This window comes from Elephantulus edwardii, unplaced genomic scaffold, assembly GCF_000299155.1.
Source record: "Elephantulus edwardii isolate Elephantulus edwardi_28Jun2011 unplaced genomic scaffold, EleEdw1.0 scaffold00069, whole genome shotgun sequence".
NCBI classification, from domain to species: Eukaryota; Metazoa; Chordata; class Mammalia; order Macroscelidea; family Macroscelididae; genus Elephantulus; species Elephantulus edwardii.
The window spans coordinates 3,207,724-3,228,270 of NW_006399819.1; the positions used below are offsets into that span (position 1 = coordinate 3,207,724).

Here is a 20,547-nt window from a genome sequence, read left to right on the forward strand (position 1 = left end):
GCTTTCTTAGTTAAAAAAGTCATTTCCAGATCCATCTTGAAACACAATGTTTTAAGTGACAGGGTAATATCCATATGCATACAAGGAAATCCAGTGAATACCACTATGATTCAAATATATGCACCAATAACTAGACCGGAAGAGGAGGAAATAGATTATTTCTACCAAATTGTAGTCAGAAATCAACTGAACATATAGTCAAGATGCATTAATAAAAATGTGTGATTCTAAAGCAAAAATTGGGAATAGGGAAGAAGGATCAGTAGCTGGAAAACATGGAGTTGGTGACAGATATGAGGCTGGAGATAAAATGAAAGAATTCTATATAATTAATTATATATTAATTGCAAATACCTGTTATAAGAAATACAAATGTACACTACACACATGGATTTTACATAATAGTATGCACAGGAATCATATAGACTACATCTGTGGAAAGAACCACTGGAGAAGTTTAATATCAGCTGTGAAAATTAGGTTAGATGCTGACTGTGAAACAGACCATTAACTATTCATATGCAAGTTCAAACTAGAGCTACAGAAGATTAAACGGAACACACAGAAACCAAAGTTTGACCTTGAGTCTATTCTACCTGAATTTCAAGACCAACTCAGAACAGGTTTAAGGCCTTGAATAGTAATAATCAAAGAGCTATAGGAGGATATAAAAAATATCATCTATGAAGAATGCAAAAGGTCATTACTAAGGCAGAAGAGGAAGCAAAGACCAAAATGGATATCAGAAGAGATTCTGAATATTGCACTAGAGTGCCAAGAAACCAAGGCAGACAAAAGGAATCAAAACGTTAAGGAGCTGAACAGAAGATTTCAAAGGACAGCACAGAAAGACAAAGCAAAGTATTATAAAGATATGTGCAAGAGCTTGATTCAGAAAATTAGAAGGGCCGAACTTGCTTGGGATTTCTTAAACTGAAGGAACTGAAGAACTTACTCAAGCCTGAAGTCGCAATACTTAATGATGCCATAGGCAGAATATTAAACGATCTAGGAAGAATGGAAGGAGCATGCAGAGTCACTGTACCAAAAAGAATTGGTTGACACAGAAGAATTTCATAAAACAACATATGATCAAAAGGCAATGGTGATGAAAGAGGAAGTTCAAGCTACTCTGAAGGAATTGGCAAAAAAAAAAATCCCAAGGCTCCAAGAATTGATGGCATACCAACTGATATATTTCAACAAACAAATGCTGCACTGGACATGCTTACCAGGTCATGCCAAGAAATCTGGAAGACATCCACTTGGTCAACTGACTGGAAGAGATCCATTTTATTACATTAAAAAAACCAAACAAACAAAAAAGCGTGATCTGACTAAGTATGAAAATTATAAAACAATATCACTATTATTACATACATGCAAAATCCTGCTAAGGATTATTAAAAAATGACTGGAACAGTACATTAACAGGGAACTACCAGAAAAACAAGCTGGATGTAGAAGAGGTTGTGGCGCTAGAGACATTATCACCAATGTCAGATGGATCTTAGCTAGAAGCAAATAGTACAAGAGGAATGTCTATCTGTGCTTGATTAACTATGCAAAGGACTTTCACTGTGTAGATCAGAGCAAATTGTGGCTAACTTTGAGAAAAATGGGATCCCAAAACACCTGATTATGCTCATATGAAACCTACACTTGGGCCAAAAGGCAGTAGCCAGAATAGAGCAAGAAAACACTGAATGATTAAAAATTACAAAGGAGTGTGTCGTTTGCCTCTTGTCTCCATACTTTTTCAATCTATATGTGGAACAGATAATTCGAGAGGATAGACTTTATGAGAAGAAGTGTGGCATCAGGATTGGAGAAAGACTCATCAACAACTTGCATTATGCAGATGATACAACCTTGCTTGCTGAAACTGAGGGGGAGTGAAGAATTTGCTGCTGGTCAGAGTGTAGTATTCAACAGAGATTGAAGCTTAAGATGAAGTAAACAAATATAACATTCCACAAAATAATGGACAGAATGTGTCACTGTAGCGTCAAAGATTTCTTTTTCAAAATGTCTCTTCTAGTCATTGATTAGCTTTTTATTTTGTGATGAGGTTTTTATTATATTTAGGACATAGTTATTAGGATAGATGATGAAGAGATTAAGAATGAGATTATTAACAACTTCAGTTTACTTCATTCCACAATCAACACTCATGATACCAGCAGCCAGGAAATGAAAAGATTAATTCATTGGGAAAGTGTGCTGTCAGAGACCTCTCCAAAGCACTGAAGAGGAACAGTATCAGTCTGGAAACTAAGGTGCACCTGATCCAGACCATGGTCTTTGCAATTACTTGCTATGCTTCAGAGAGCTGGACAATGACTAGGGATGACAAAAGGAGAATTGATGCCTTTGAGTTGTGGTGCTGGAGAAGAGTATTAAATATACCATAGGCTGCTAGGAGGACGAACAGGTTCATTTTAAAGAGGGTGAAACCAGGCTTCTCTTTGGAGCCAAGGATTCTAACATACTTTGAACATGTTGCAAGAAGCAACAAGTCCTTGGAAAGGAAAGTCATGCTTGGGAGAGTGGAAGGACAGCACAAGAGAGAAAGACCCTCTATGAGATGGATTGATTCAGTGACTGGAATAATGGGGGTAGGTGTGTCAGAGACAATAAGGTTAACCCAGGATTGAGCAGAGTTTAGGGATGTTGTACACAGGGTTGCGATGAATTGAAAGCTACATGATGGTACATAACAACAATTATTAGGATGGGATAAAAGCACCACCCTACTAGAGGCCTATATAAGACCATGGCAGCTTAATGCTAGCTGTTCTGTGGGACGCTCACTCTCCTGGAACATAGCATCCAGCTGCACTCAGCTCATCAATTGCCATCTCTGCAATTCCAGCCTGCAATACCCATAGCCATGTGAGTCATTTCCCTGATGGGTTTGTATCTCTCTCAAACCTTCCCACAAGCCATAGAACCCAAGGGACAAGAGAACTGGGGTAACTGAATGAAGGAGAGAAAATGATGTCAGAAATCATGGGGTAGTAGTTCAGATCAAACATTTGGGACACTGTTGACTTTCCTCTTTTGTAACTAGTCTGCTACTAATCTTAGCAGAATGAACTATAAATACAGTCACTTAAGTGTCAAGATCATAATTCACCAAGAAAAAGTGAAGATCTGTCCCAGATTGGAGAAATCAAAGAAATAGCATCTAAATGTAATTAGATTCCTAGATTTTATCCTAAAATGTGGGGCTGATGGGTAGACAGGAAAGAGGAAACATTAGGAGACAAACTGACAACATTTGAATAAACTTGACTTTAGAAAGAAATTTTAATAAAGTGGAATTAATTCAATAGTATGATATCAATGTTGCTTTTCCAGCTTTCAAAATTATATCATGGTTATGTAAGTTGTCAACATTAGGAGAAGATGAGTGAACAGTGTCATTGGAACTGCTTACACAGGTTTTAAAAATTTTTCCTAAAATTATTTCAACATCAAAAGTCCAAAATAACAATTCAATCTATCATATCGAGAGCTAGATAGTCCCAGGTAGACATCAACACAAAGCAGTTCTGGTTTATATCACCAATTCATGTTTGAGTAGCTCAAAAGCTTCCCTCCAAAGTGGCCAATTAGGGACAAGTAGGAAGCTCAGTCATGAGCCTGGCAAAATGTTTTGACTGAGTGGACAGGAGGAAGCTGGAAACAGAACTGAGACAGTCCTGCTAATTTCACTCAGACCACCTGCCTGGTTTGGATTCAAGTCAGTGACCTAAACATGATGGGCCATTACCAGCGCTCTGCTGGCGTTCTCAAATGACTACATAGGAGACAAATTTGGGAATGACAAGTTCTGCAAACGGCATAAAAACAGCTGAGGAATAATGACTTTTCATGAGCATTCTGAGACACCTCACGCACACATATACATAAAGTCACTGAGAAGCTACGCAGCATGAATTAACAGAGACTATTCACCCAAAATGAAACATTTCCCCCAATAAATTGTGACACGCAACGTGATACATTATTAAAAAAAAAAAAAGGGAAAAAACCAAACACCTCCAAATAGAATCTTTCATCACATTTCCTTAGGCAATAGAATGGAAATATTTTTAATACAATTATTTTTTTACTTTGTTCTTTTCCTGCCAAGCATGCAACTGCTTTTCCTTTCTTCTGAAGCAGTTCATATTATGATGAGTGAAAGGAGAGAAATAAAAAGAACTATGATCGTGTCAACCACAACTGAACAAATACATTTATTAGAAGAACTCCCACCAGAAAGCTTAGAAGCCTCACAAAGTCTCATTCTTTTTCACACATTAACTCTATTATGAAAGAAAATGCCCCTTTCTTTTAAATTATTGTCATCGTCCCCCTGCCTATACCAACCAGTGATTTACGCTGTGTCAGATGATAATACACTAGTAAATTTGGTATTTTAATAGCTACAATTGCTGTAATAAAGAAATTAAATCAGATGCCAGATGCAGCATGTACCTTTTTTTGGCACCACTAACAATAAGCTGAATTCTAGCAAGCTAAATATTATTGAGCAAAACACGTATCCATTTGCAAATGAAAGTGTACATTGAAACCACTCTAAGATAATCAGACGTCCTAGCAGCAAGAGACAAGCAAGGTGCTGGTTTCCTATAATGGGGTTCCTTTCACCAATTCTTTCAACTTCATGATTTATAAAGATTCACTCTGAACTTCATCCTTAAGACTGTTGTTTGTTGTTGTTAAGTGACATCGAGTCACAGGCAACTGCATATATACATATACCTGTGCCCTCCTTAGGTCTACCTGAAATCTTAGAACCCAGAACTGTAACTTTAATATGCATATAATTTCACACAGTTGATGAATATAACACACCGTGGGTAAACAGCAGGGAGGGGCTAAATGGAAAACTCATTTGTTAGTTTTCCCACTTGGAGGTTGTTATTTTTTAAATTACATATATTGGACACTGTAGGAGTGCCCTTTTCAGACACACTGAAGCACTCCACTGGCCCCAGGAGTCACTAAGACTAGTGGATTTTAATAGTTATAGATCTTAAATGGAGGGTTAGAAATTGTTTCTTTTCATTACAATTACAACAAGGAATTAACCCCAAGGGTATCCACTTAATTTCATAATATATAGACTGGAACGCTAATGTGGCTCTTCTACAGTGTAATAAAGAGGCAACTGGCCCTTCGCTCCCCGGGGTGGATTTCTGTAAAATGTATCACCAAAAAAAAAAGTAAAACGAAGATTTGAAGTTAACAAGCCCCATAATGTCACCAGCCCCACTGCCTGGCATGAGCTGGCCCTCACAGGCACTTTTTTCCCCCTCCAATGGGATCTCCATCCCAGCACTTTTCTTTGAATCGCTTCACTGACAAAAGGAAGGAAAATGTGAGAAGGAAGGGTAATTTACAATTAAGCACAAAAAGTCACAAGGACAGAGGAGAGACTTGGAGCTGGCTCATTAATTACCCTGTGTCTGAGCTGAGACCAGCAGGGCACACTGGCCAATTCTGGAGATATCTGCTTAACCCTTTGCACTCTGCCAGTGACCTCGACTCTGTTTTGTGGGGACTCCCTCTCTACTTGCTGGAACCTGAAGTTACACCAAGGGTTAGAATTTTCCATTTTCAGGCTCCAAGTGTCTGAAGCCACTTCCTGGCAGAAATTCTTAACTTCAGATCCCTGCTGATGAGCCCTCTCAGTTAAAGACATTTTTATTTCCCAGTGCTTTTGCATGATGTATGCTTATGGCTCTTTGGAACTAATGTGAGAAAATACATTATTTCACAAATAGAGCTAGGGATGGAGAGAGGAAGGAGGGAAGGAGACAGGGACAGCAGGGTAAGAGGCAAATAACAGTTCTATAAAAGTCTAGCCCTTCCAGGAGGAGACTGCTGTTCTCGTATATTATGCATTTCCAATATGTCTTGTAACATTTGGCCACTACAGGCTTCCAGCCAGCCATAACCTGAAACGCCCTTTTTTACCCCTCTCCTTCTGGAAGTAGCAACTTGGCAGAAATCTACAAATTTGCCAGTCAACTGGGAAGAAACTGACCATCCTTCCAGAAGAAATAACAACACTCTACTCACTCGTTCACATTTATCTTGTGGATCACATTCCTAGGAACAGATAAGGTTGTATATGAAAGCGTCATTGAAAAGCACCACTTTACAAATAAAAACTCCCAGCTTCCCTCCTGAGACAGGAAGCAGCAGCTTGAAGCAGATGTCAAGAGAACTGCCAGGGGTACATCTGAGACGGAAAGCCTCTAAAGAGGACCCAGGGAGACATTTATCACAAGGGACCTTCAGAGTCCTTCTTGCTGCCTCTGATCTATTGAAAGCATTTTCAGTAGAGTTCAGTACTATTCCTGAGATCCATAGGTAGCAGAAAGGAAGAGAAGAACATCAAGTTGTCTCCAGAAAACAAACACAAAGAAAATCTACTAGAAAGCTAATGAGACATTGTTCATGGTTTAGAAGCTCATTCACAGTTCAGTACAGTGATCAAGTCCTTGTATAAACTCTACACCTACCATGAGGGTATGGAACAGTTATGAATGTGCTAGTCAATGGTCACAAGCCTCTCCATCCCCAGATTTCCTCATCCCTCACTTTTATCCCTTAATAACAGGTATTAAGGGATAAGCTATAAATAAGCTTAGTTTCCTGAATATATCAAGCTTTAACTTATTAAAAGTTGCATGCATCTCAAAATAGCTCCTTAAGTGCTTTTCCCCAGTGACTTTAATTGTGTTTATTCTGAGCTCATAAACATGGGAACTGGAAGCATTTAAACACACCACCCCCCACCACCCAATGTAATATCCAAGTGTTTTGGTTTTCCTAAGCTCAACACACTCTAATTGGCTCTTTCCTTTAAAATCTATAATTAAAAGGAGTAAGCTCACCTTTGTAGAAATTTCTCAGTTTCTTAATTTATCCTAAATCCTTTCATGCAGGAAATACTAACATTGTTCTTTATTTTGCTTCATATTAAGTGGAAATAGTTAAAAAAAATGTTCCAACTAGAAGTATATGAGGTATATGTCTTACAAATTTGAATTTTCCCCTGACATTTTCAAATTGAATATCATATTTCAAATTAAGTATATCATATTTGGTATCACTCTAACCAATAAAATGCAATTTAATTTTTATAATGAACCAAGAGAATATTTAAATTTGGTATATAAGACAGTTTTTATCTCTGTTGAATTGTTTTAGAAGGTGTGAGAGTTAAACTGATGCAGAGTAGCAAATTCCATGTTTTTCAAGATATGAAAGACTATGGCTTCCTGATATATCCCAATTATTTGGGATTAAAACTAAGTTATATCAAATCACACTTGGTACAGGGTAGAAAATATTACTGCTCTGTGTCCTATTTTATTATTATTTTTATCATTATTATTATTATTAATTTTAATGGAAGTTTACAGAGACTTTGGGCTTCCATTGTTGCACTTTTCCCCTGCCTACCTCTCCCCCCAGTTCACCCTTCACGTGGAAAAGTAAAAGAAACATTCTTCATTGTTATACAATCCCTCCCCTCAAGTCCACTCTACTATGCAGCCTTCGTTCTGGACTCCTGTCATGACAGTAATACCTAATCACATATCCCTTTTAAACAGTTTTGTCCTTCATCTGTTTCAATGTAGTCCCATCTTTCTCAATCTTCCCCCCTCCCCAGCAGTACCATTTTACAACAGTGGCACTATGCACTATTTGTCCTTTTGTGACTGAGATATTTCACTCAGCATAATGTCCTCCAGGATCACTCATTTTGTATATTCCATGAGTTCCTTGTTTTTCAATGCAGCATAGTCTTCCATTGTGTGAATACACCACAGTTTTTCTGTTCCCCATTACTAACAGTAACTGTTCTATATGTCATATCTTCTCAGAAAATGTGAGCTTCTGAGTGTAATATACAAGTACAAAGTGCTTTATATTTCTGATGTCTACCCACAAGACTAGTGATTATTTGGCACTCTAATATTTCTTAATTATATCATGCATATATGTTTTAAATTGTATAAATGCTTTCTATAAAGTAAGTAGAATAAACAAACTTAAGTTTCATTTTCTTCCATCAGATACTGTGTCTGGTCAAGTCCCTGAAAATGGTAATTAATTAATTAATTAAAATACTCCTGTTGAGTCAGTTCTGACTCATGGGAACTCTCCACTGAGTTTCCATGGCTGTAAATCTTTATTCCTGTTGCCAGAAGGGAGCCAATCCCTGAGAAAAGACATCAGACTTGGAAAAGTAGATGGTCACCTAAAGAGAGTTGTTTGTTGTTTTGTGCCATTGAATCGCTTGTGACTCATAGCGACCCTGTGTACGACAGCCCCAAACCCTGCTCTAGCCAGTGTCAATCGCACTGACTCCGACACACCCATCCCGATCACCCCAGTCACTGAATCAATCCATCTCATAGAGGATCTTCCCCTCCTGCGCTGTCCCTTCATCCTACCATGCATGATGTCCCTCTCCAAGGACCGGTAAGATCCTCAAATAAGGTGTACTGCCACAGTGACTGCAGCAGCAGGCCTAAACACAGAATAGCTTATGAGGGTGGTATGACAATAGGCAGGGATTTGCCCTGTTCTGCATAGGCTCTCCATGAGTTGGAGCTGACTTGAGGGCACCTGTTCTCATAATTAGTCCTGCTAAGATTAATTGCAGGCTATTTATGAGAAGTCTTAGGTCAATATAGTTCCAGATGCTGAACTAGCTCTGTGTGTCCATAGTTTCTAACATGAACAGCTCCATCCGTGGCTCAGCTCCCCAATTCCTCTCTGACCCTTGGGTTCAGATTCACTAGAAGGTCACCCAGAGACTCAGACCCATCCTGGGAATGACTCACGTGACCATAAGTTTGCAAGCTGACTTTAAATAAACTGGTGAACAATGGGCCAGGATCTTGTAGACTTGCGGCGCAGCCAGATAATGACTGTGGGTGATGCAGGGTTGTGGTGTAGAGATTTGTGAGAAACTAGCTGAAAACTATGTCCCAAGTAAGTGAGTTTTTCCAAAGGAAAATAAGCCCCTTACGTGGAGGTCCCATGAACTTATATAAGCCTTAGCAGGATGGGGCTTGTATCTCATTCCTAACCCTCTATTCTTAATATAGTAATTACGTCAACATAGAATAGTTAGTCACTGACTAGAGAAGACATCTCAATGATAAACTGTAGACACTTCTAACACCAATAGCACCAATAGACAATATCTCCTGATGATGGCGATAAGACTGATGCTATCAAGAATTTCAGTTGCTTTGCTTTTCAAAGAGAAAAGTGAATTGTGGAGGGAAGGGGTGGGCAAGGAGAAAAAGGGAATAATAAATGGAAATCCAAAGCCTCTGTAAATGTTCATTAAAATTAATTAAAAATATAAAGCACAAAACAGGGAAAAAATTAAATTGCTTCACATACATCTGAAAGCTGAACCATTTGTTTGGATCTATAATCAAAATCCATGGTCAAGAAAATCAGTCAAGAAATAAAAAGACGTGACAGATTTCTGCTTACAATGACTTCCTAAAAGTGGTAAACAGCAAGATACAAGTACTATAAAGACTAAGGTGTGACTGACCAAAGCCATGTATTTGGTATTTTTGATAGCTTCAAATGCATGTGAAAATTGGACAATGAATAAGGAAAACTGCAAAGAACTGATGTATTCCAATTGTGGTTTGCAAAGAGTATAGAATATACAAGGAACTGTCAAAAGAATTGAAAAACAAATTCAAGTTTCACATTGCAATGCTAAAAAATACAATGGGCAAAATACTGAACCGTAATAGTTATGTGCTATCGATGTTGTTATTGTTGTTCTTGTTAAGTGTCATCAAGTCAAGCACAAATCATAGCAACCCTATGAACAAAAGACCTGAACCTTGTTTTATTACTATTGTCATTTCGATAAATTCACAGTTTCCAAAGGCATGTTGTTCGGGAAGCAGATGCCACTCCTGCTTCCAAGTCTTTCTTAATCTGGTAGCTCCACCAAACATTTTCCACCATGGATAACCATTATGTCACTTGACACAACAGTGGAACAGTGTTCAGCACCACTGCAATCCCAAGTTACCTCAGTACAGTGAATTGACAGACCAGTGCTGTACCATTTAGAAGAATGTTCATTCCAAACACCAGGCCTGAGGGCCACAGGCACAAGGACCTACCTGACTTTTAATTACACAAGCCCCACCCATCAGGTCCTGATTGGCTTTAAACAAGAGGCTTCCCAGCCCACAGCTCATCATTAGCCTAATTCAGCAAATCAAATCAGATCACACATATTGTGAAAGAAATAAAAACAAACAGTCCACACCCGACCCTCAACCAAAACAAGAAGAATTCACCTTCCAGAATCCAATTGCTTCACACATGAGCCTCCAAATTGGAGATTTAGGTGGGGCCCAGGCCTCTTTTACAATGCATAGCAACACTAGGAACAGCAGATCTGAATCCTGTTCTATTCTGTGGTATCCCCATAATCTCTGACACACTTGAGCCTATTGCCACAGTCACGGTGTCAATCTAATTGGTCAAGAGCCTTCCTCTGTTTTGCCATCCCCCCACCTTCTCAAGCATGGTGTCTCTCTACAATGAATAGCCTCTTGTAGCAAAATGCCCAGATTTTGTGAGGTGAAACTTAATCATCTTTTCCTCCAAGGACAACTCTGGCTCCACCTTTTCCAAGACATATCAGTTTGTTCTTTTGGAAGTATTTGGGATATTAAGTGCTCTTCTCTCACACCACAGTTCAGAAGCATCAATTCTTCTTCTGTCATCCGTATTCACCATACATCTCTCAGCACCAGAGCAAGGATTGAGAAGACCATGTATTAAATAAGGTCTTAGTCCTCGCACTAACATCATTGCTCCTCAATAATTTGGAAAAGTCCCTGACTGCAGACTTTACCATTGCAATATGTCCCCTGATTACCTGACTGCTAGTACCAAGTGTATTAATTGTGGATCCAAGTAAGATGAAGTTGTTGACAGTTTCAATCTCTTCTCCATATATTCTGATGTTGTCTATAGGGCAAGTGGTGAGATATTTTTTTCTTGATGCTGAGATGAAAGCCATATGGAAAGCTATAGTCTCCATACCTAGTCAATCTGTACATTGAGCAAACTATTTCAGGAACTTGACTCTGTGAAGAAGAATGTGGCATCAGGATTGGAGGAAGACAGAACAACAACTTGTATTATGTAGATGACACAATCTTGCTTGCTGAAATTAAGAAGAACATGAGTCATTTGCTGCAGAAAGGAAAGGACTATAGTCTTTAATATAGATGGAAGCTCAACATCAAGAAAATAAAAATTCTCACCACTGGGCCAACTGGCATTTTCATGATGGGCAATGAAGAGACTGAAATTATCAACAACATTAGCTTGCTTGGTTCCATAATCAAGTGTTTCAACAAACACTCTTGGCACCAGAAGTCAGGAAATCAAAAGATGATTTGTCCTGGGAAAGTCTGCTATCAGAGACATCTCCAGAGTACTGACAGGCATGTCTGGAGACTAAGATTTCCCTGATACAGGCATGGTCTTCACAATTACTTTCAATGCATTAGAAAGCTGGACAATGACTAGAGATGATAGGAGAACTAATGCTTTTGTGTAGTGTTGCTGGAGAAGAGTGTTAAACTCTACCAGGAGAACAAATAGATCTTTCCCAGGGAGAGTGAAACCAAGAAGTTCCCTGAAGACAAGGATTTTGAAGTTCTGTCTCACATACTTTAGGAATGTGGCCAAAAGGGACTAGCCCTTGAAGAGGAGCATCATGCTTGAAAGGGTGGTGGGACAGCACAGGAGATGAAGTACCAGGATGAGACAGACTGACTCAGTGACTGGAGAAACAGGATTAGGTCTGTCAGAGATAATAATATTGGCTCAGGATAGAGAGCAGGGTTCAGAGCTAATATACATAGGATCACTATGAGTTGCAGGTGACTCAACAGCACATAAAAACCACATGGTACTTTCAACTGCTTCCTTTGCATCTCGAGGTTGGACAATGAATAAGAAACACTGAATAAAGATTGAATATACCGTAAACTGACAAAAGAATAAATCTGTCTTGGAGAAAATGCAACCAGAGTGTTTCTTAAAGGCACAGTTGGTGAAAAAGGCATCGTGCTGGGAAAGGTAAAAGGTCAGAGAGAGACTGGAAGACCCTTATTAAATGGATTGAAACAGTGGCTACAACAATAGGCTTGAACATGATGGAGATCAGGATGGTAATGCAGGATAGAGCAAAGTTCAGATCTATTATTCATAGAATCATTTCGAGTTATTTACAACTCACTGGTACCAAAAATAGCCAAAAGAAAAAGCAAATCTGTCTTGGAAAAAGTATAACCAAGGTAGAGATCAAGATGATGATACATTGTGTCAGATAATTTGGGCATGTTTTCAGGATGTCCTAGTTTTTAGAAAAAGACAACATTTTAGGAAAGATAGAGGGCCAGAAAAGAAAGGAACACCCTTAGTGAGATGGATTGACACAGTGACCACAACAGATTTTGAGCATGGCAGAGGCAATGAGGATGGAACAGGCAAGGTAAGGTTTTGATCTGTTGTTCACAAGGTCACTTCAAGTGATAGACCTATGACATCTTAATAGCAACAATAATAACATTTTAAAAGGGAGTGCTGACTTTTCTCTTATGGATCTACTGGTGGATTCAAATTGTCCACAGTTTTAATTAGCAGTCTACAGACTACATCAGAGCTTTCCTGAAAGCCATACTGCTATGAAAATCAGAATGCTCCCAAACTCTATGACAATTTCTTGATATTTTCTGAACATACTTAACAAAAAAACAAAGACAGTGGTTAAAAAAAAAAGTTAATGAACATAACATCTTTGGTCAAAGAGGCATGTTGTTATTGTTAAGTGCCTTGAGTCAACTGAAACTCATTGGGACTTCATGAATGCTAGATCTGAATCTTGGCCTATCCTGTGTGATCCTTATCATCTTGAACACCTTTGAGTCCATTGCTACCATGGCCATGTCAATCCATCTTGCTGTGGAATTTCCTCATTTTCATTGATCCTCCGTCTTGTCAAGCTTGGTGTCCATCTCCAAGGACTAGCCCTACTCTGAAGGGCATGCCTAAAGAATGTAAGACAAATCATTCTTGCCTCCAATAAGCACTTTGGTTTCATTTTCTCCAAGACAGACCTATTTGTTCTTTTGGCAGTTCATGGGATATTCAGTTCTCACCTCCAACACCACAACTCAAAGGTGTCAATTCTTCTGTCATCCTCAGGCATTTTCCAACTTTCAGATTCATTGTAAACAATTGAGAAGGACATAGCTTAAGTCAGATGCACCTTAGTCTTCAAACCATTATTCTTCATTATTCTGGAGAGGTACCTGACAGCAGATTTTACCAAAAACAATATACCTCTTGATATCTTGGTTGCTGGTATCAAAGAAATAGATTGTGGTTTCAAGTAAGATGATACTGACAATTTCAATCACTTATACATCAATCATGTTGCCTACTGATCCAGTGGGAAGGACTTTTGTTTTCTTGATGTTGAAATAGAATTTATATTGAAGGCTGCAGTTCTTGATCCTCTGTATCAAACGCTTCTAATCCTTCTGACTTTCAGAAAACAAAATTGTATCATCTGCATAATGCAGGTTGTTGATGAATCTTCTTCCAATTGTGACACCTCATTCTTCTTCATAAAGCCTGGCTTCTCGAATGATTTGTTTAGAATAAAGACTGAATAGGTATAGAGAATGGATACAGCCCGGTGCATACTTTTCTTGATTTTAAAACTTGTCATGTTCCCTTGTTCTGTTCAGATAACAGCTTCTTAGTCTAAATATAGGTTTTATATGATCACAATGAAGTGTTTTGAGATTTCAATTTTTCTCAGGGTTAGCCATAATTTGTATGATTCTCTAAAATCAAAAGAATATTTTTGACAAGTTGAGATACTACTAGATTGACTTGGGATGTGTAATTGTATCATTTATATATAAGATCTTGAGCCTCCTAACTAGAAATAGACATTAAGCTGATGGAATTTAAATTCTACATTGATTATTAATAAGAAATTGCTTTTCAATTTTTGATTCATGCACTTTGAACTTGTTAATTAAATTTGTATCTTCTAGGCTGCAACACTTCCATGATACATCTTCAAGGATATGAACATGTACGGCTAAGCACAATTGATAACAGTGCATCTAAATTCCAAAATCAATCTCCATAATAGTCTATGTGTTTCCTACTGCCAAAGGGGCCCTTTAGAGTAGTGAGAGAAGGCATTCACCCTGAAACCCACAGCGACCCTTTTCAGCAGGAAGTAGCTAAGAGAATACGCCGTCCCCTTTTCCTTATGAATCAGGATGAAGTCTCTCTCAGGGAGGAGTGATAGGGAATGGCAAGGGACACACTGACAAAGGAGATTAATCAGAACTGGCTTTGACAAGCACTGTGGCAATTGGACAATTCAAACAGACATGGGGCGGGGGAAGAAGAACGAACTGGGGATGAGGGTGGAGAAAACAGTGCAACAATGAATGAATGAAAACCCAAAATCTCTGTAAATGTTCATTAAATCTAATAAAATTTAATTTTTTAAAAAAAGAAATGAGGCAATGAGGTAGGTGGAACCCTGGTGAGCAAACTATTCTGTATTTCAAGTACAACAAATTTATTTAGAAGAATGATCAACTGTGTCAGTTGTCAGTTGTAAAAAGAGCAAGAGTCACTTCAGGAATGCCACATCTGACCTTTAACAACTTCACAAAGGGAAATTTTCTTAATACACAGTATCAATAAAACAAAACTAATTCCCATGAGGACAGACATGCCCTCTCTCATACCTCTTTCTACTTATCCCACACCAATTTTACTGCTTTGATGGGTCCAAAATTCTATGTGATAGCTCACAGAACTTGCAGATCCATCTTGGGGAAGTCAAAAGGTTATAATTATATCTGTTGTTATGTGCCATCAGGTGACTTGTGTCTCATAGTGTTCTTACATAAAGCAGCTCTAAACGTTGCTCTATCCTGAGCCAATCTTATTGTCTCTGACACACCTACCCCCATTTTTCCAGTAACTGAGTCAATCTATCTCCTCTAGGGTCTTCCTTTCGTACACTGTCCCTCCACCCTTCCAAGCCTAATGTTTCTCTCCATGAAATGGTCCCTCCTTGCAACATGCCCAAAGTATGTCAGATAGAGCTTCAGAATTCTTGCCTCCAAGTAAAAGCCTGGTTTCCCCCTCTCCAGGATCAACCTGTTCTCCTTGCAGTCCATGGTATATTCAGCACTCTTCTCCAGCACCACAGCTCAAAGGCATCGGTTCTCCTTCATTACTACTTATTGTCCAACTTTCTGATGCATGCATAGCACATAACTGTGAAGATCATGGTCTGGGTTGGTGCACCTTAGTCTGCAGACTGACATCATTGTTCTTCAATACTCTGGAAATGTTCCTCACAACAGACTTCTCCAATGCCATTTCGTCTTTTGATTTCCTGGCTGCTTGTACCAAAAGTGTTGATTGTGTAATCAAGCAAACTAAAGCTCTTAACAATCTCAATATCTTCACCATCTATTGTGATGCTACTAATTGGACCAGTGGTGAGAATATTTGTTTTCTTGATATGATTAATATCAGAATACAATCAGGAAAGATCCAGAAACATGCACACAGGCATCTCAGCCTTAAGCCTCATGGCTTTAAGTGTGCCCAGTTCTTAGTCGTGCCAATATTAGCTTCCCACCCACAACTGTCCAACAAAATTCTTTATCTTTCCAATATTGGATCTCCACCTAATTGTCCAACAAAGTTCTAAATCATGCTAATATTGGCTCCCCACCTCCACCCCTGGTCTCATCTTAGCACATGTTGGTTCTCCAATTCAGCCATGGTTGTTGCTGCCATCCAGAAGTGTGTTTTACATTTCTATGGATTGATGCAGGTCTATCTTCTCTGGCTAAGAGAAGAATTCCATCTCTGCAGCTAGAAATCTTCAAATTATAGGCAAGACTAGCCAATCTCCTTGTGGATAAGCCAACATGCCCTATTAAAATAATGCTAGAAAAGTTATATTGAAAGACAAACTCCACATGATCAATAGGTTAGATAAGATGAGGATTTACAACTGATGCCAGACTTAACACATTTCAATTTTTAACCTTGAAAATCTCTCATTGTTATCTAGTCAGAATTAAATAACTCATAACTGCCCCTCCATTGTATTTCTAAGACTGTAAATCACATGGGATGAAATTACCCATCTTTCTTCTTCATGGCTATTGGTGGATTCAAACTCCCAGAAAGGTGCAGTGTTTGGATTAGCAGTGCAGCTACCTGTGGACTTCACCCTAGAGCTCCCTAAACTTGATAATAGTTGTTTTAGTAAGTCCTGATGTAAAGGGTTCTAGGAAGAATGTAAAACAGAAAGGAAATTATTATTTCAAGAAATTTCAGAAAAAGGGAGAAGAAAATAACTGAAGAGGAATGTAGAGTTAAAGGTGTATGTTTTTAAGATTGAAGAAATAGCAATATGCCTATATGTTGATGGGAATGAATCAGTAGAAAGGGAAAATTACTTTGGCAGCAGTGAAAGAAAATACATGCTATGTGATACTCTTGAACAGGAAAAAGAGGATGGAATCCAGTTGACAACTAAGGGTTTTTATCAGACAGAGGGCAGTGTTCATGAGGTAGATAGATGTAGCAGTGGAAGCAGATGGAAATATCTCTTCTGATGGTTTATGTTTTCTTATCATTCAGCTCTTTGCACAGCTGCTACTCTTCAAAGAAACTTCCTTGCTCACTCAGTTTGAGAAGTAGTTCTCCCTTTATTTTCACTCTGGCACTCCTCATCTACTTTCTTTACCACTCATACACAGTTCTTTTGAAATTGTCTTGTCACAGAATTTATTTACAAAACTGTGTACTTGTCTTCTCATTAGGAGAAGAAACCTTACTTCCCTTCTTGACTGCTATATCCTTTCCACTTTCAGAAAAAAAAAAAACAATTTTTTAATGAATAAATCAAATTAAAGCTTTCAGAATTCAAATAAATTTTGGTATGCTCTAAATAACTGAATTTTAATTGAAATGACACTGGTTTGAACCTACCAATTGCTTTGCAAAAGAAAAACAAGGCAGTCTGTTTCTGTAAGGATTTATAGCCTCTGAAATCCTACAAAACACTTCTACTCTGTCCTATAGGGCCACTTTGAGTCGATCAGCTTGATGGCAGAAGATTTGTTTTTTATAATAAGTTGTTAATATTTTTTCCTAGAATTATCCTTATGGCTTACAGTATGTGGGTAGCTAAACTCATACTACTTGTTCCATTGAGCATACATTTCAGATCATTTCATAATAGTAAATTAGATCTTCTAAAGGCCTGGTGTAAGCTGAAGTAACAATATTAAAGAAGAGAAACAGGTATTTCTAGCACAAAATGTTCAGCTGGTGTTACTGACGCACTGGTAATTACATAAAAAGGATGGTACAGAGAAGGAAAAGATCATTCAGAAAATAAATAAAACCCTGGGAGTTCAAAATTCATTAAATAGGAAATTAACAGTAAATGTTTGCCCAGCACTTGCTATTTGTTTTCCATAATTTTTATTAACATGACATTAAATCATCTTCAGAAAAGTTGGTTAGCACCACTACACTCAATTTCAACAGAGCCAGAAACTAAAATTCTGAGAGATTAAGAGATTGCCCTAAAAGAAGTAATCTACATTTGCTGAGAAAGAACCAAGGCTTTAAATTCATTCTTTTCCTGCTGATAATTTGCGCTTCTTACCCAGACATACCAGAACAGATTATACACTTTCACAATGTCCCAGGAGATTCCTCTAGATATTTTTAATTTGAAACTTATGTATGCAAAGGAATCACCTGGTGACCTTATGAAACTAGATTCTGATGCAGCACACCTGAGATAGAAGTGTAACTTTTCAATGAGGGGTCTGTATTCATAATTCATCTGCTAAGATTATTTGCCATATAACTCCATCATGTCTGACACCAACAACTCCTTCTTAATTTAGTTCCCTCACTTATCTATGTCCCTTTGGTCCAGTGGTCACTAGAAGGTATTCCAGAGACTCAGACCCATCAGGAGAAAGACTCATGTGACTGTAGTATGCAGATAAGTTTTGCAGAGATTGATGAGCATTGTAGATTATCAGTTGCAGCATAGCTGGTAACTTGACATGTTCTAAAAAGAGAAAACTAGCACTGAGGTCTTAGGAGCTTATATAAACATCTCTATTAGGGTAGTGCTTGTATCTCACCTGATTCCTCTCTCAACACAATAAATATTTCAGCACGAAATAAACAGTTAATCAATGGCTAAGAAAGACACAACAGGATCAAATGGAAAAAGCCAATGAACACCCTGAAAAAAAGACCTCAAAATTGTTCTTCTTGCTTTCCTTTGCCTGAGTAATCATACTATCTCTCCAAGAGTAACAGCATGAATTGTTGGTTAGATATTTATTACCAGCAGTTACTACTCAGTGCATTGCCAAAACAAGGAGAGACCAGAGGCACTTGCTGAATTAGCTCAAAGACTGAAGCCTTCAATATGCATTGAAGCTCAACATCAAGAAAATATTCTCACCACTGGGGCAATTTGCAGTATCATGATAGAAAATGAAGAGATTGAGAGTGCTAACACCTTAGTTTGCTTGGCTCCACGGTCAACACTCTTGGTAACAGCTGCCAGGAAATCAAAAGATGAATTGCATTGAGAAAATCCGCTGTAAGGGACCTCACCTCACTCGTGTACTGGAGAGCAGCAATTTTAGTTTGGAGACTAAGGTGCACCTGATCCTGGCCATAGTATTCACTTGCTGTGCATCAGAAACCTAGACAATGACTAGGGATGACAGGAGAATTGATACATTTGAGCTGTGGTGCTGCAGAATAGTGCTGAATATATCATGGACTGCTAAGAGAGAATTTAGGTTGTCCTAAATAGGGTGAAACCAGGCTGCTCCTTGGAGACAAGGATTCTGAAGCTCCAACTTGGGCATGTTGGAAGGAGAGACCAGTTCTTGGAGACTAACATCATGCTTGGAAGGATGGAGGAAGAATGTAGTAGAAGAAGAACCTAGATGACATGGATTGACTCAGTGACTGAGGTAATGCAGATGAGTGTGTTGGAGTCAATGAAGTTGGCTCAGGATAGAGCAGGATGCAGAGCTGTTGTATGTAGTGTCACTATGAGTCACAAGCTATACAATATTGTTGTTATGTGCTGTCAGATCACCTGCAACTCATAATGACCCTATGTACAACAGTCCTAATCCCTGCTCTATCCTGAGCCAATCTTATTTTCTCTGACACACCCCCATAACCCCAGCTACTGAATCAATCCGTCTCATTGAGGGTCTTCTTCTCTGGTGCTGTCCTTCCACTCTCCCAAGCATAATGTAACTCTCCAATAACTGGTCCCTCCTGGAAACATGTCCAAGTATGTCAGACAAAGCTTCAGAATCCTTTCCTCCAAGGAGCAACCTGGTTTCACCTTCTCTAGGATGAATCTGTTTGTTCTCTTAGAAGTCCATGGTGTTTCAATACTCTTCTCCAGTGTCACATCTCAAAGGAGTCAAGTGTCCTTCTATCATCTCTAGTCATTGTCCAGTCTCTGATGCATAGCAAGTAATTACAAAGATCATGGCCTAGATAAGACACACCTTAGTCTCCAGACTGACAACATGGCTCATCAGTGCTTTGGAGAGGTTTGTGACAGCAGATTTTCCCAATACAATTTGTCTTTTAATCTCCTGGCTGCTAATACCAAGAGTGGTGATTCTAGAGTCAAGCAAACCAAAGCTGTTAACAATCTCAATCTCATCACCATCTATCCTGATGCTGTCAGTCGGCCCAGTGGTGAGAATCTTTTTCTTGATGTTGTACTTCTATCAATATTAAAGACCGTAGTCCCTCACCTTCTGCAGCAAGTGCTTCAGGGCCTCCTCAGTTTCAGCAAGGAGGGTGGAGTTATCTGCATAACGCAGATTGTTGATGAGTCTTCCTCTAATTCTGACGCCACATTTCTCCTCATAAAGCCCAACCTCCCAGAGTCGAGCATGACTCATAGAGACCCTATGAACAAAAGGCCTGAAGCCTCTCTACAACTATCGACATTTATCAAAGTTCATAGAGTTTCCAGAGGCATGTTATTTAGGAAGTGGATGCCACTCGTGCTTCCAAACCTGTCATAGTATATTATTGTTATGTACCATTAAGTCTCCTTTGATGCAAAGAGACCCTATGTACAGCAGCTCTGAACCCTTCCCTATCCTGAGCCAGTCTCACTAATTCTGATACACCAACCCCCACTGTCCCAGTTACTGTATCAGTCCATCTCATCCAGGGTCTCCCTCTTGTACACTGTGCATCCGCTTTTCCAAGCATGATGTCCTACATGTCCAAAAGAATATATATAATATATGATATATGATATATATAAATTATATGTTGTTGGTT

General features: G+C 38.7%; 1 pseudogene; it reads left to right on the forward strand.

Moving 5' to 3' along the window:
- The first annotated feature begins 8,978 nt into the window (after nt 1-8,978).
- LOC102868526 overlaps nt 8,979-20,547 on the forward strand; it is a 79,044-nt pseudogene continuing 67,475 nt past the window's right edge.